Source organism: Monodon monoceros, unplaced genomic scaffold (genome assembly GCF_005190385.1).
Source record: "Monodon monoceros isolate NGI ecotype Baffin Bay Population unplaced genomic scaffold, NGI_Narwhal_1 Super_Scaffold_8, whole genome shotgun sequence".
In the NCBI taxonomy this organism is placed as follows: domain Eukaryota; kingdom Metazoa; phylum Chordata; class Mammalia; order Artiodactyla; family Monodontidae; genus Monodon; species Monodon monoceros.
This window is the reverse complement of record NW_021703785.1, coordinates 22413174-22428870: the sequence shown is the minus strand read 5'-3', so window position 1 is coordinate 22428870 and position 15697 is coordinate 22413174.

Below are 15697 nucleotides of genomic sequence, written 5' to 3'. Positions count from 1 at the left end.
CTTTCTTTCTTTCTTTCTTTCTTTCTTTCTTTCTTTCTTTCTTTCTTCCTTCCTTCCTTCCTACTTTTTCTCCCTTTTATTCTGAGCCGTGTGGATGAAAGGCTCTTGGTGCTGCAGCCAGGAGTCAGTGCTGTGCCTCTGAGCTGGGAGAGCCAACTTCAGGACACTGGTCCACAAGAGACCTCCCAGCTCCACATAATATCAAGCAGCGAAAATCTCCCAGAGATCTCCATTTCAACACCAACACCCAGCTTCACTCAACGACCAGCAACCTACAGTGCTGGACACCCTATGCCAACCAACTAGCAAGACAGGAACACAACCTCACCCATTAGCAGAGAGGTTGCCTAAAATCATAAGTCCACAGATACCCCAAAACACACCACCAGACGTGGACCTGCCCACCAGAAAGACAAGATCCAGCCTCATCCACCAGAACACAGGCACTAGTCCCCTCCACCAGGAAGCCTACACAACCCACTGAACCATCTTTAGCTACTGGGGACAGACACCAAAAACAACGGGAACTACAAACCTGCAGCCTGCAAAAAGGAGACCCCAAACACAGTAAGATAAGCAAAATGAGAAGACAGAAAAACACACAGCAGATGAAGGAGCAAGATAAAAAACCACCAGGCCTAACAAATGAACAGGAAATAGGCAGTCTACCTGAAAAAGAATTCAGAATAATGATAGTAAAGATGATCCAAAATCTTGGAAACAGAATAGAGAAAATGCAAGAAACATTTAACAAGGACCTAGAAGAACTAAAGATGAAACAAGCAATGATGAGCAACACAATAAATGAAATTAAAAATACTCTAGAAGGGGTCAATAGCAGAATAACTGAGGCAGAAGAACGGATAAGTGACCTGGAAGATAAAATAGTGGAAATAACTACTGCAGAGCAGAATAAAGAAAAAAGAATGAAAAGAACTGAGGACAGTCTCAGAGACCTATGGGACAACATTAAACGCACCAACATTCGAATCATAAGGGTTTGAGAAGAAGAAGAGAAAAAGAAAGGAACTGAGAACATATTTGAAGAGAGTATAGTTGAAAACTTCCTTAATATGGGAAAGGAAATAGTTAAAATCCAAGGAGAAATACGCCAAGACACATATTAATCAAACTGTCAAAAATTAAATACAAAGAAAACATATTAAAAGCAGCAAGGGAGGGCTTCCCTGGTGGTGCAGTGGTTGAGAGTCCGCCTGCTGATGCAGGGGACACAGGTTCGTGCCCCGATCCGGGAAGATCCCACATGCCGTGGAGCGGCTGGGCCCATGAGGCATGGCCGCTGAGCCTGCGCATCCGGAGCCTGTGCTCCACAACAGGAGAGGCCACAAGAGTGAGAGGCCCACGTACCACCAAAAAAAAAAAAAAAAAGCAGCAAGGGAAAAATAACACACAAGGGAATCCCCATAAGGTTAACAGCTGATCTTTCAGCAGAAACTCTGCAAGCCACAAGGGAGTGGCAGGACATATTTAAAGTGATGAAGGAGAAAAACCTACAACCAAGATTACTCTACCCAGCAAGGATCTCATTCAGATTTGATGCAAAAATTAAAACCTTTAAGGACAAGCAAAAGCTGAGAGAGTTCAGCACCACCAAACCAGTTTTACAACAAATGCTAAAGGACCTTCTCTCTAGGCAAGAAACACAAGAGAAGGAAAAGACCTACAATAACAAACCCAAAACAATTAAGAAAATGGAAATAGGAATATACATATCGATAATTACCTTAAATGCAAATGGATTAAATACTCCCACCAAAAGATACAGACTGGCTGAATGAATACAAAAACAAGACCCATATATATGGTGTCTACAAGAGACTCACTTCAGACCTAGAGACACATACAGACTGAAAGTGAGGGGATGGAAAAAGATATTCCATGCAAACGGAAATCAAAATAAAATTGGAGTAGCAATTCTCATATCAGACAAAATCGACTTTAAAACAAAGAATGTTACAAGAGACAAAGAAGGACACTACATTAATGATCAAGGGATCAATCCAAGAAGAAGATATAACAACTGTAAATATTTATGCACCCAACATAGGAGCACCTCAATAAATAAGGCAAATGCTAACAGCCATAAAAGGGGAGATCGACATAACACAATAATAGTAGGGAACTTTAACACCCCACTTTCACCAATGGACAGATCATCCAAAACGAAAAAAAAATAAGGAAACACACGCTTTAAATGATACATTAAACAAGATGGACTGAATTGATATTTATAGGACATTCCATCCAAAAACTACAGAATACACTTTCTTCTCAAGTGCTCATGGAACATTCTCAAGGATAGATCATATCTTGGGTCATAAATCAAGCCTTGGTAAATTTAAGAAAATTGAAATTGTATCAAGTATCTTTTCTGACCACAACACTATGAGACTAGATATAAATTACAGGAAAAGATCTGTAAAAAATACAAACACATGGAGGCCAAACAATACACTACTTAATAGTGAAGTGATCGCTGAAGAAATCAAAGAGGAAATCAAAAAATACCTAGAAACAAATGACAATGGAGACACGACAACCCAAAACCTATGGGATGCAGCAAAAGCAGTTCTAAGAGGGAAGTCTATAGCAATACAACCCTACCATAAGAAACAGGAAACATCTCGAATAAACAACCTAACCTTGCACCTAAAGCAGTTAGAGAAAGAAGAACAAAAAAACCCCGAAGTTAGCAGAAGGAAAGAAATGATAAAAATCAGATCAGAAATAAATGAAAAAGAAATGAAGGAAACGATAGCAAAGATCAATAAAACTGAAAGCTGGTTCTTTGAGAAGATAAACAAAATTGATAAAGCATTAGCCAGACTCATCAAGAAAAAAAGGGAGAAGACTCAAATCAATAGAATCAGAAATGAAAAAGGAGAAGTAACAACTGACACTGCAGAATTACAAAAGATCATGAGAGATTACTACAAGCAACTCTATGCCAATAAAATGGACAACCTGGAAGAAATGGACAAATTCTTAGAAATGCACAACCTGCCAAGACTGAATCAGGAAGAAATAGAAATTATGAACAGACCAATCACAAGCACTGAAATTGAAACTGTGATTAAAAATCTTTCAACAAACAAAAGCCCAGGACCACATGGCTTCACAGGCGAATTCTATCAGACATTTACAGAAGAGCTAACACCTATCCTTCTCAAACTCTTCCAGAATATAGCAGAGGGAGGAACACTCCCAAACTCATTCTACAAGGCCATCATCACCCTGATACCAAAACCAGACAAGGATGTCACAAAGAAAGAAAACTACAGGCCAATATCACTGATGAACATAGATGCAAAAATCCTCAACAAAATACTAGCAAACAGAATCCAACAGCACATTAAGAGGATCATACACTATGATCAAGTAGGGTTTATTCCAGGAATGCAAGGATTCTTCAATATACACAAATCAATCAACGTGATACACCATATTAACAAATTGAAGGAGAAAAACCATATGGTCATCTCAATAGATGCAGAGAAAGCTTTTGACAAAATTCAACATCCATTTATGATAAAAACCCTCCAGAAAGTAGGAATAGAGGGAACCTACCTCAACATAATAAAGGCCATATATGACAAACCCACAGCCAACATCATCCTCAATGGAGAAAAACTGAAAGCATTTCCACTAAGATCAGGAACAAGACAAGGTTGCCCACTCTCACCACTCTTATTTAACATAGTTTTGGAAGTATTAGCCACAGCAATCAAAGAAGAAAAAGAAATAAAAGGAGTCCAAAACGGAAAAGAAGAAGTAAAGCTGTCACTGTTTGCAGATGACATGATACTATACATAGAGAATCCTAAAGATGCTACCAGAAACCTACTAGAGCTAATCAATGAATCTGATAAAGTAGCAGGATACAAAATTAATGCACAGAAATCTCTTGCATTCCTATAAACTAATGATGAAAAATCTGAAAGTAAAATCAAGGAAACACTCCCATTTACCACTGCAGAGAAAAGAATAAAATATCTAGGAATAAACCTATGTAAGGAGACAAAAGACCTGTATGCAGAAAATTATAAGACACTGATGAAAGAAATTAAAGATGATACAAATAGATGGAGAGATATACCATGTTTTTGGATTGGAAGAATCAACACTGTGAAAATGACTGTACTACCCAAAGCAATCTACAGATTCAATGCAATCTCTATCAAACTACCACTGGCATTTTTCACAGAACTAGAACAAAAAAATTCACAATTTGTATGGAAACACAAAAGACCCCTAATAGCCAAAGGAATCTTGAGAACAAAAAATGGAGCTGGAAGAATCGGGCTCCCTGACTTGAGACTATAATACAAAGCTATAGTAATCAAGACAGTATGGTACTGGCACAAAAACAGAAATATAGATCAATGGAACAGGATAGAAAGCCCAGAGATAAACCCATACACATATGGTCACCTTATTTTTCATAAAGGAGGCAGGAATGTATAGTGGAGAAAGGACAGACTCTTCAATAAGTGGTGCTGGTGAAACTGGACAGGTATATGTAAAAGTATGAGATTAGAACACTCCCTAACACCATACACAAAAATAAGCTCAAAATGGATTAAAGACCTAAATGTAAGGCCAGAAACTATCAAACTCTTAGAGGAAAACATAGGCAGAATACTCTATGACATAAATAACAGCAAGATTCTTTTTGACCCACCTCCTAGAGAAATGGAAATAAAAACAAAAATAAACAAATGGGACCTAATGAAACTTCAAAGCTTTTGCACAGCAAAGGAAACCATAAACAAGACCAAAAGACAACCCTCAGAATGAGAGAAATTATTTGCAAATGAAGCAACTGACAAAGGATTAATCTCAAAAATTTACAAGCAGCTCATGCAGCTCAATAACAAAAATACAAACAACCCAATCCAAAAATGGGCAGAAGACCTAAATAGACATTTCTCCAAAGAAGATATACAGACTGCCAACAAACACATGAAAGAATGCTCAACATCATTAATCATTAGAGAAATGCCAATCAAAACTACAATGAGATATCATCTCACACCAGTCAGAATGGCCATCATCAAAAAGTCTAGAAAGAATAAATGCTGGAGAGGGTGTGGAGAAAAGGGAACACTCTTGCACTGCTGGTGGGAATGTGAATTGGTACAGCCACTATGGAGAACAGTATGGAGGTTCCTTAAAAAATTACAAATAGAACTACCATATGACCCAGCAATCCCACTACTGGGCATACACCCTGAGAAAACCATAATTCAAAAAGAGTCATGTACCAAAATGTTCATTGCAGCTCTATTTACAATAGCTAGAAAATGGAAACAACCTAAGTGTCCATCAACGGCTGAATGGATAAAGAAGATGTGGCACATATATACAATGGAATATTACTCAGCCATAAAAAGAAACGAAATTGAGTTATTTGTAGTGAGGTGGATGGACCTAGAGTCTGTCATACAGAGTGAAGACAGAAAGAGAAAGACAAATACCATATGCTAACACATATATATGGAATCTAAGAAAAATAAAATGTCATGAAGAACCTAGGGGTAAGACAGGAATAAAGACACAGACCTACTAGAGAATGGACTTGAGGATATGGGGAGGGGGAAGTGTAAGCTGTGACAAAATAAGAGAGTGGCATGGACATATATACACTACCAAATGTAAAATAGATAGCTAGTGGGAAGCAGCTGCATAGCACAGGGAGATCAACTTGGTGCTTTGTGACCACCTAGAGGGGTGGGATAGGGAGGGTAGGAGGGAGGGAGACGCAAGAGGGAAGAGATATGGGAACATATGTATATGTATAATTGCTTCTCTTTGTTATAAAGCAGAAACTAACACACCATTGTAAAGCAATTATACTCCAATAAAGATGTAAAAAAAAAAAATCTCAGTGGCTTAATCCAATAAAAGTTCATTTCTCACTCACACAAAGTTTATTTCAAATGTTTTTGGTTGGGGCACTCGCGGCTCTACTCCAAGGAGTGATTCGGGAATCCAGACTCCTTCCAACTTTTGATGTCACCATCTTTGATATGTGAACCACAGTGACTCAAAGGAAAGTGAAAGACTCTAAGGGAGGTATATGGTGACCCACATTATTTAACTTTATATTCTATTATCCTGAGTTGGTCTCACGCGGATGTAAAGACACACTAACTGCCCATCAATACTCTATATGCAGGTCCACAAGTCTTAGGTGTCCTACAGGTCATCTATTTCTGCCACACACCCCATCAGTGAATAGGATTTCTCTTTATTTCAAGTGCCTATTTTTCCACAAAGTTCCCAGTCTCTTTCATCAACTTAGAATTTATACATAAGCTAATAGCGCCATGTAAAACAGTCCGTGATCTTGAATGTTTAAGTTGCATTGAAGAGATATATTGGTAGAGCTCCATGTTAGGCTCTGAACACACTTCTTCAAAGAATTATTGCTGAGTAAAATAGTTTGGTTTTATGTTTTTATGAGGACAATAAAATACATCAGGGACATTATGGACCAAATAGGATTTCGTGGAATGGAATTAGAACTAAATCACCTCATGTAACAACAATTATGGAAAATGTTTCCAAAGTAAATTTATATTTAATATTAAATAAAGTATATAAATGGATGCCTGCACATAATAATATTTTGAAGGGGGATCTAAATAGAATTATGTAAGGACATGACAATTTTTTATTACAGAAGCAAAGTGATAGCTGTGAGAGCACAGAACTGCTGCATACACATATATTCTTTCATAGGGTAATTTTTAAGATAATTTTTTGTTTATTAATTTCCTTTCGGAAGAACTGCATTAGATTTTTTTCCCTAGAGACTGTAGTATTTTATCTTGATGATCTCAGGTGATAGCACAGTGTTTGGCATTATCTGTGGAGTCCCGATACTTGCTAATTTGAGCTCCCCACTTGGAAAGAGGATTTTGTTTCTTTCTGCTATGCAGAAAACAGCTAAGAGCTGCTGGAGAAAGCTCACTGATTTTCATAGGTATAATAGAGAAAGGCGTTCTGGATCCATTTCTCTGATAAGTCACACAAATTTAACAACGGAAACTAACTCTGCAACCATTAAAATGGCAACAAAGATTATTTTAAATAGGTTCTCTAAAGAAGCAAAGATAAATTTGGTGGAGTCATTTTATTAAGGGAAAGTTTTAAATACAATTTTTTTGTTGTGGTAATGTGGTAAAGGTACCATCCTCATAAATAATAATTGAGAATTCATTAGCATAAAAATCTATGAGCTATACTGCTTTTTATTTTTTAAAAAGATATTATGGCTTTGGTATTTTTATGTTTATCTCTTTTAATTTTTTATGATTATTCAATGATAATTTTTTTTTGTTCTTTTTAAAGAACGTATTTTGTTTCATGCTAATCCACACTTTAAAAAATTTTTCTACATTCATTATTATACTAGATTTGCTTCTATTATATTGCTCATTATTTAGAGCTTGTTTTGTGCCAGGCATTGTAGACTGAAAGGAAAATGCACATGATTCCTGACCTCAAGAATCCATGACAGAGGGAAAACAAAAAAATAAGTACAATATAAGGGCTTGAATATACATACAATAGTGGAATACACGAGTTATATTCCACATGAGGAAGATAAATAATGTTTGAAAGTGGGGGAGGAGGATGTTGTAAATGGAGAAAAACAACTGCAAAGAGACTACGTCATAATTTAGTTACGTATATTACATAGTACCTTTGTTTTTGTCATTGGTTATTTGTTATCCTTAGCCAACTGAATTAATTGGGAGGTCAACAAATGGACTTATTCATTTACAAAATCCTAGTGCAAAAGTGTCTGATTTTGACTCATATTTGTTGGTCAGTAAAGGATTATGTGTCTGTTGAACTGGCAAAAATAAACTACCTGATCTATTTTGATGTACCCCATGGTCTTCTAATGGATGTTTTTGGGACTATTGTGCATCGTGGTGATGACATATATTATAGAGAAGTCATATTTCCCTTTCTGAATTTATACTTGTTGAGGACTTAATTATGAACCTAGTTTAATGCTTTTTATATTTAATCGCATTTAAATTTATAACCTGCACTTTGAAGTAGGTTCTATTGCTATCTAATTTTTAGAGATAAAACAGTGAACCTTAAAGAAATTAAATGACCTGCTCAAGGTGACACACAACAAATTGGGGCATAAAAAAGAGATCAGATACCATATTCTGATCTCTTAACTACAACATTTCTACCCTTTACTTTTTTCCCTTTCTAAAATCATTTTTCATTATGGTAGTGTTTTTGTTAAGGTTTTACTGTACCAAAATTAATTGTTCTCTCAATTTGATCTAATAATTACTTCTATGCTAGTAAGTATGGCATGACTAATGACTCAAATTTATTATATGACCTCAAATGTTTGGTCAGTTTTTACACAAACTAAAATAAATATTAATATACCAAGTTAGGTGTTTTTACATATATTATCCTATGTATTATGCCCAGGAAATGTATATATTCATTAGTATTATACCTATATCATTGTTAGGGAAATGGTAGAAAACTAGTTGTGACTTGCTTAATGGTAAAATAAGAAAATGATGTACAGTAGCTATAGAAAAAAAATAAATAAAAGGTATCACTTACTGTGATATTTACTTTATAATGGGACCCATGAGTATGAATATAGCAAGAAATCTGAAAAAGATTAACACCAAGAATTACAGAGCTACCAAGAGTATGTAGATATAAATATGGATATATCTATACATATATTCATATCTATATACACAGTTTTCACTAAAATTTTTGTTGAAATTTTCCTAAGATCTTCTCTCCAATGGACTAGTGTTTTCTTCCTGTCCATTCTTACTTGGGAAAATATCCTCACCTTCTGTAGTACACGTATATTAGAGTTACTAGCATTTACAGAGCTTAACTTGCTTTCTGATAATCCCATTTCAAATTCTCAAATTTGATAGTCTCATGATTAAATCATATGTACTTTCCAAGAATATCCAGTCATCAGAGAATAAAAGTCATGCAATACAAATATTGCTGCTGAGGAACCATCCCTCTATGTGGATGGCGCAGTTCCTGGAAAAACAGAACCTAGTCATAAAATAAGTTTTCATGATATCACATCCCTTGATTGCTCAGTGCATACATCTTTTTTCCCCTCAATATGAAATTCCACTGAAGAAAGATTTTATCAAAATATAATTATCTTCAGTAAAATCTCAAGAACATCTCCATTTTTGTGAGGCAGCTCAAATCTAACCAACTGATTGCATTCACAAGCTATGATATGAAGCCACTCTTTTCTAAGTCCATGATACTAAGGTGACTTCCATAATTCTATTAGTGTACTCTCATTTTTATGCAAGTATTATGTTTTTATTCTGCAGAATATGGACACTTCCAATAATCCCAACATAATCATTAAAAATACTAAAATGAAGCTTCCATTTGGAACCAAAAATGTAAAAGAAATAAATTTCATATTGTAGATTGGTCAATGGTCTAAAATGTGTAATATTTTCTGTTTTAGATGGAAAACAATGTGCATGATAACATCAAGGCCATCTATCTGACATCCTTGGACTGTCATTTTGGCTGCCATAATATATTTCCCTGGCCCAGGGGTTTTAAGACCACCTATGAGAAAATAATTGGGGATAAATTCTATGTGTGTGTGTGTGTGTGTGTGTTTAGGGAGCATAGAGATTGCAACATGATTACTGTCTTTATCTTGTTTTGAATCAGTGAATCAGGTGTCAGAGTGCTTTGAATTTTGTTGGTTTGATAGTAATTTGTTTTCATTCCTTTTGTTTGTTTGTTTAGGTTTTTTTTCTCATTCTTGGCTAACTAAAATTGTGTTTAATTACAAGCCAGTTTTATTTAGAGGTAGGGGGCAATTTGCTAAAAGCCAATAAAATTTCAACTACATATAAAGACTACTGTCAATCCACCCAATTTCCAAGTTGTTAGAGAACAGAATCTGATTGGCCTCAGGTCAGATGCCGATCATCTTTTTTCCATCAGCTACTGTCAGGAAGGCAGGTTAGGCATCAGCATTGTGGTTGCTAGGGACCTACCCTGTGAACAAGTTGGATGCTTACCATTGAAGAATGGGTAGACAGAAATTTCAGTATGTAAATTCACTCAAAATTCCAATACTGTATCCACCAAACCAGTATAACTATTGATTAAATGTGCAAGTAAAAGATGTAATCCTGTGCATTTCCAATGAAGAATTTAGCAAGAAAACTACAACTCTTTATTTGATGTTACCATTTTCCACTTTTTCTTGCAAATAAGAAAAATCATTGGGAAGTTATTGAGCACTCTGAGATGTTACTGACAGTCTAACAAGGACTTTCAATATTATTTGTGGAATCAAAATCAAATGGAGGAAGCAAATTGATGGAGATGCTGACAATAAGACTGAATTGGAAAGAAATCATGGCTGTTTGGGGGATATCACAGGAGAAAAAGCGTGGTAGAAGATTCTGAGAAAACTATCAAAAATAACAGTGTGATGTATTCTGCATCCTTAGGACTTTTAAAGTTCAATCCTTGAAGTAAGCAAAACTATTTTTCTTCTTTCTTACTCTTTTATCCATCATTTTCTCTCCTCTATATTTTTTCTCTTGTCAAAAAGAAGTACTTTTCTTTATTGACGATATAGAGTTTAAACTACCTGGACCCAAAGTATCCATTGTGGAAAGCTTTATGTCTGACAGCTATATTTCAGCCAATGAAAGAACAACAAAATAATGGCTTCACTCTCCCTTTGTTCTTACTTTGAAGACAATGCACAATACAGTTTGAGCAATAACCCAGTACACTTGCTATCAGTCTGTGCAGTTACTTTGTGCCATCTTTCACTATCCTTTGGCTATCTTTCCATTTATATATCAGGAAAATAATATTAATTATATGTAATCTCCTGTTTAATAAATTATAGTGCAATGATATAATGGAACTGTATAGGATTAGTAAAAATAATGAGAAAATTCTAGAGACACTAAAAAGAAAAAAAATCCAGGATATACTGTACAATGAGAAAAAATTGTGTTGTAATTTTTGTTCACATACATTTATAGTAAGTTTTGCATATTAATATATACAGAATTATACATCATATTTAAACACTATGTCTGTGTGATAAGACGGCATGATACTTTTATAGATCTGTGTTATATGTGATTCTCTCTGTATTTATATGTAAATGAAGGCTTATATTGTTGTAGTTATTTTACTGTGAGTGGGTTATACTTTTTGAATACATAAAATAATTTTTAAAAACCTAATTGGTTATAGTTTTTGTAATAGTTGTGTAATCTTTTCTACAAAATACATTGATAAAAGTACAGAATGAGGGTTTCCCTGGTGGCGCAGTGGTTGAGAGTCCGCCTACCGATGCAGGGGACACGGGTTCGTGCCCCGGTCTGGGAAGATCCCATATGCCGCGGAGCGGCTGGGCCCGTGAGCCATGGCCGCTGAGCCTGTGCGTATGGAGCCTGTGCTCCGCAGCGGGAGAGGCCACAGCAGTGAGAGGCCTGCGTACCGCAAAGAAAAAAAAAAAGTACAGAATGATATTCCTATGTATGGGCAAGGAAAAAATACAAATAAATAAAAAGTAGATTTTTTTTTTAGTGATTTGAAATTTTTATTATATTTTTATGCTCAAGTTTTAATATTATAGAATCACATATAACTCAATTTGAATGAAATTCTTAAAAACATAGCTACATAATTAATTTACCACCATATGCTGAATTGCAGTATAAAATGTTTTAAAAGATACTATGAATAAAATACAACTGTAAGAGTGTAAAATAATCATAAAAATCATCTCTATGTGAATTGTGCTCCATTAATATTTTGATTCATCTTTCCAGAATAATAAACACTTTAGGCTGTCTATTTAGCTATTTCCCATTTTCCTTAGTGAGAACCCTACAATTTCACCTATTACCTTGTTGCTTGGGCATACAGACTATGTCATTTGGAATAACACTGGTGATTTATCTAATCTGGTATTCTCTGTTCTAAAAATAAATTTTAAAGATCATTCTTCCCTCTGTGCTTAGGAAGACAACATGGTTTAGAATTTACAAACAAGAGTAGAGATTTATCTTAGGCAAGAGTATACCAATTGCATGTGACATTTAGCCTCTCCAGCCAGATGGCAGTGGGATGGAATTTGGGTCTTTTTCCTTTATGTATTATTGACAAGCTAATTTAATGTTCAAATGATAAAACCAACAGCAAACCTGAGCAATTCCATTGTGTAATCAGACAGCTCTCTCGCTGAAAGGAAGAAAAGTTTCTAGTCAATATTATTGTTACATTATATTTTGTTTAATAGTTTTAATAACATAAATAACCATAACTTTAAAATAAATACATAATGCTCACTAGCAAATATTCCATGAGCTGTTATATAAAATTAATGTTGTTTCACTAAGGAGCTTTGAATTTGCTGGTCAGTTCCCTTCCCTTCTGCCCCTATCCTGAAGAAAAAACAGCCTTTGACTTCTGGATGTTTAGAAGTGTTCCAGCAATGATGGGACAAATGGCAGAGGCACTCCTGACTTGGTAGTAATATCACTGAGAATCGAGAAACACAGTTACAATAAGGAAGGTGCCATCCTTAAAACTGAATTTGGCCCAGAATATATTAAAACCAGTGTGAGATTAGTTGACTGTCAGTGTAATTTTCTTGAGAAATGTATATTTTTTCTTTAATTATTTAGACAATTTAGATTGGTTATTGCAAAATAACTGCTCAGAAAAAAAAACAAAAATAAAACCAAAAAACACTGCAAATTCTTCTTTTAAAAAGTGGACATTTAGTAAAAATATAACACTTTAGAATAATGACAAATACCTATGTAGATGTTAATATTGCCAGGAATATATTAAATTTTTCAACCTTCAGTAACTTTATGAAATAAATGCTGGAATTATCTTCCCATTTTAAAGGGATGAAGAGTTTAAAAACTTCCTCGGAGACACATATCTAGTTAGCTGAAGAGTCAGGTTTGAATCAAACATTCTGGGTCTAAAGCCTGTATTCTCACCAGTTTTGTCATCTAGCTTTTCAATGAAGAAAGAGTATTCCTTTAAAGGAAAATACATTTTCAGAGGTGAAGGCATTATCATTAATTCCATTAATTGGGCTTTTGAGGAAACAACAGGATACCTGAGAGCTAAATCGACCCTTGGATGCTAATGAAAAAGCATTAAGTTGTTTAGACTAGATAAGTTCTGTTGATGCTGACAGGTAACATTGAGTCTATTGTGATATCTGGAATGCGAGAGCCATTTCAATACAAGCACATTCTAGAAAATTAGAAAGATACATTGGGGAAAGAGAAATAAGAGACAAATGAAGGTGAATATGATCTAATTTACTGTACTAGGAGAGGTTCTCAGACAGATTAGGGAATTTTCTGCCTGTGATTCTCTGCCTATAGACAACTCAGCATTTTAGATTGGATACTTGGAAGAGGTCTTACTCCTTTGGGGAAGTAGGTAAGTCAAATGTTGGTATATTATGGAAAAAGAAATTCCATTCAAATTCCTTTTAAGCTATTTACTTGATTGAATACATTTTGGCCTTGATAGGCCGTGATCAGGTCAGTGACGCTGAGCACCAGAGAAACTAGAAGGATGTATGCCTGTACTAAACCCATAACTTTTCATGTTATGGGAAGTATACCTTTCCCTCCCTCGTTTCTTCACCCCACGTAAAATGTCTATATCTTTTACCTCATCCTCTACACTCTACTGCCCCTGACCCTCCTAATTTTTTCCCTTAATTTCATTCCTTCCCAATTGCATAAGACTCCTAAGATGAGCAATCTGAATATGTCTCAATTCTAATAACAGCTTCCTCCATGCCTTGGTACTCATTCCTATTGGGAAGGATTGAGGAAACTATTTACTGAGAAGTAAACCTCTTCAATTTCATTAATTGCCACGTTATGTCAGCCTTCCCCACATAATTCGTGAGTTTGTATCCCTTTGAAATCCTAAAAGCTCCTAGGTTAATTACAGACTATGTCTGTCATAGCCCTAGTTCCACTAGATCTCAATGTCTTATATAACATCTGGATTAGATGCTTAAAGATAATGAACAAAAATAGGGAATATAGTAGGATAAACATTAAAGAATGACTTTAATTTTAAATGTATCAAGATTGAGCTGTTTATGAGACATCTGTGCAGAGGGTGTCCCATAAGTACTTAGAGAAATGCAGTTAGAGCTCAGAAGAGAGAGAATGGCAAGAAAAATATAAATCAGAATCATCAGCCTAAAGATTTTGTCTCAAGCTAGAGGCTTTACATGATTATCTAAAGCTCACATTCTTTATTTCTTTCTTTTTTTTTGAGAGTCCAGTACATTTCACTCCTTGTCCCTATTCAAGTTACAAATAAATGGAGAAATAAAACAGCAGATTCAGCAGATGAAAGACCAAGAGATCATTCTGATGACTCATAAAGCTTGATTGGAAAACACAGCTTGATTTATGTATTAATGGGCCTGAGGTCTCCCTAATTATACTGGAATCTACACAGGATACCCCGTTCAAGGGAAATGCAGAGTCTGCAAAAATATACCTCTCTTTTTTTTCTGTTGATTTAGTTTGAGTAAGAAGAAAAAAATGGACTGAATTCTCTGTGCCTAGGTATCTTCCTAAATTAGCTCATTTCAGAAATGTGGACCACTTGCTGTCATCCCATCTCCCAATATGGTAGTTAACTCCTTTATATTAGTTGGAAAAATGGATGGAGCAATGAACAAAGGAGAAAAACAGAAACTTGTGATAGACAATACAGATTTTAGAAACAGAAATCTCTGTAATCGGTCAGAAATGTGACCCAATTAACTAAATCTACTCGAAAATCACACATTACTCAAGATTGAAAGTTTCTCAAATTATTTGCAGTCAAATTGTCCAATATGGCTTATTATAAATTCTGCAATGAAATCAGGTGACACTGTGAGAAGTATTGAACTAAAAAAATGCCATTCAGAGTCATGCTATATATTAAGACATTTCCTTGAGTAAAGATAAATGTCCAAAACCAAAACTGTCTTGCAGGTTAAAGCTCAAAAATATTAAATGACAAGTAGTTAAACCTGACCTAAATCTATCTTGCATTTGTCTGTCAAAAATCCAGAAATTTGAAGTCATCCCAATTTCTTATACAGATTAGTTTCAGTTGAAAAGATTTTCAAATTTAGGTAGGGTTAGGGAATCATTCAATAGCTTTTGCCTTTGTGTTTCTCACCCAAGAGCTGTACTTCCTGTAGGAGCTCACAAATTGAATTAGTTTGGTGTTCTATCTTTTATTTCATTCACATCAAATAGTTCAAAGGGTTGATAGAATACACAAGAGTTTTTCCAGTGCTGGCTCCTCTAAATCATTTAAATCAGCCCCTAAATCATTTATTCCCGGCAAAATTATATCCTCAGATCGTAGTGTCACAAAAGACCTATTTCTTTTGGTTTCTAACTGAAAACTGGCCAGTTCTTTCCTGGGTCCATCTCTTTTGTGTAACTGGTCAAAAGCAGTCAGCACAGCCAACACACAACATTAGGTTTCAGTTTTCTAACCACCTCCCCCAGAGCTTCCAGTTAAGCAGACATGTGATATGCATCCTCAGTTACTACAGGTGATAGTTTTA